Genomic DNA, 2597 nt, shown 5'->3' with positions numbered 1-2597 from the left:
CGCACCAAGTCTTTTGCGGGCATAGTTTCTTTCTTTGACATGTATATCTGTATGAAGGTCGGCTTTGCTCTGCCATCGCAGCCTCCCTTCTTTGCTTTTCTCACTGTACCAACAGACATGTCATAGACTTTGGTTTTTTTTTCATTAATTCTTTTCCTGTGGGTGTGGTGTGCCTCCGCACCCCCCAATCTGTTCCAAGGCCTTGTTTTCTCTCGCTCGCCAAAACACTTTGTCTGTTTTCACAGCCAGTCTACCGGCCTAGACCCAACTGTGCGATATTTCAGAGCCGGCAACAGAGCATGGAAAGTCCGCCAGATTTACCCTTAAATGCTCATAAATGACTTCCAGGCACTCTTCGGAAGGTCTTTTATTTCAAAAGAAGGTCCTTCCTTGAGGGAGCACTTCTTCGGCCACTTTGCAAGTGCAACCGCTGCCAGCAAAAGTTCTGAAAATCGAGTTCCCGAAAATCTCCGGGTACCCCGCCAACCCCCAGCCACCCGAATCGCAAGTGTCAATTCGGCGGGTTGCCTGCCGGTAGTCCTTCCGAAAATGAGGCGCCAAATCGCCGCAACGGCCATTTTTCATTTCGGCATCGGGACTTCCGACGGCAACTGATTAACTAGCCCGGGGACTAGAGCGGCAGCAAATGCAACGTGCCCTCTTGGCGGGAGCAACTTGACCGCCCCCGTGGGGAAAGGTCAACTCGGGGCCCGGGAAAGTCGCCGAGTCCGACCCCATACACTTCCATGAGTTGGGGGTTTTGGCCTTCCCGGCCCAAGGCTCGCCTTATTTCGGCCTGCACTTTCGGAAAAGGGTGCATTCCTTTTGGTTAATGATTTCACCAGCCCGGGTCTTAGCCTCTGCCCCGACGGCTAAGTCTTTTGGTTAATGATTTCCTGCGGCTGGGACTACCCTTTCCCCCCGCCCTGCAGGCACCCGGGTCGGGAGGCCGTCGGGGGCACTTTCCGGGGCAAATCCGGACCCTTACGCAAGGGAGAGTGCGCCCCCCGCCTCGGCCGGGGGTCAGGCTGCCGCCTATTAAGCCCGACAGAAAACCCGAAAAATGGACGAAAATGGGAAAAAATCCCCATCCGAAAAAGGCTTAAAAGTCGGTTGGGCGGCAGCTAGGGTCGGTCTCTGCAGACCTGGAGGCTCGGGTGGACTCTTGGAATAAACGTCCAAGTCCCGACTTGCCACCTCCTACTACTGTGCAGATACCCCGCCAACCCCCAGCCACCCGAATGACAAGCGTCCGATCAGCGGGACGAATTTGACAACTCTGGCCGGACCTCTGGAACTCCATCCCGGGTAACCGGGGCAAATTTTTCCGCTTGATCGCCCTTCCACTGGTTAACCATTTGCCCTTTCGGACTTAGTCTCTGGACATTATTCGACGGATTTTCTGGTTAACCATTTGCCCTTTCGGACTTAGTCTCTGGGCATTATTTTCGACTTTTTGGTTAATGATTTCACACTTTTTACTTACTTTTGCGCTTTTTGGTTAATGATTACTCTGCTTACTGGTTAATTATTTGCCCTTTCGGACTTAGTCTCTGGACATTATTTTCGAGTTTTTGGTTAATGATTTCACACTTTTAACATATTTTTGCGCTTTTTGGTTAATGATTACTCTGCTTACTGGTTAACCATTTGCCCTTTCGGACTTAGTCTCTGCACATTATTTTCGACTTTTTGGTTAATGATTTCACACTTTTAACATATTTTTGCGCTTTTTGGTTAATGATTTCATACTTTTTACTTACTTTTGCGCCTTTTGGTTAATGATTACTCTGCTTACTGGTTAACCATTTGCCCTTTCGGACTTAGTCTCTGGACATTATTTTCGAGTTTTTGGTTAATGATTTCACACTTTTTACTTACTTTTGCGATTTTTGGTTAATGATTACTCTGCTTACTGGTTAACCATTTGCCCTTTCGGACTTAGTCTCTGGACATTGTTTTCGACATTTTGGTTAATGATTTCACACTTTTAACTTAATTTTGCGATTTTTGGTTAATGATTACTCTGCTTACTGGTTAACCATTTGCCCTTTCGGACTTAGTCTCTGGACATTGTTTTCGACATTTTGGTTAATGATTTCACACTTTTAACTTAATTTTGTGCTTTTTGGTTAATGATTTCATACTTTTTACTTACTTTTGCGATTTTTGGTTAATGATTACTCTGCTTACTGGTTAACCATTTGCCCTTTCGGACTTAGTCTCTGGACATTGTTTTCGACATTTTGGTTAATGATTTCACACTTTTAACTTAATTTTGTGCTTTTTGGTTAATGATTTCATACTTTTTACTTACTTTTGCGATTTTTGGTTAATGATTACTCTGCTTACTGGTTAACCATTTGCCCTTTCGGACTTAGTCTCTGGACATTATTTTTGGGTTTTTGGTTAATGATTTCACACTTTTTACTTACTTTTGCCCTTTTTGGTTACTGATTACTCTGCTTACTGGTTAACCATTTGCCCTTTCGGACTTAGTCTCTGGACATTATTTTCGAGTTTTTGGTTAATGATTTCACACTTTTAACATATTTTTGCGCTTTTTGGTTAATGATTACTCTGCTTACTGGTTAATT

The sequence above is a fragment of the Heterodontus francisci genome, unplaced genomic scaffold (assembly GCF_036365525.1).
Source record: "Heterodontus francisci isolate sHetFra1 unplaced genomic scaffold, sHetFra1.hap1 HAP1_SCAFFOLD_1744, whole genome shotgun sequence".
NCBI lineage: Eukaryota > Metazoa > Chordata > Chondrichthyes > Heterodontiformes > Heterodontidae > Heterodontus > Heterodontus francisci.
This window is presented reverse-complemented; position numbering follows the sequence as displayed.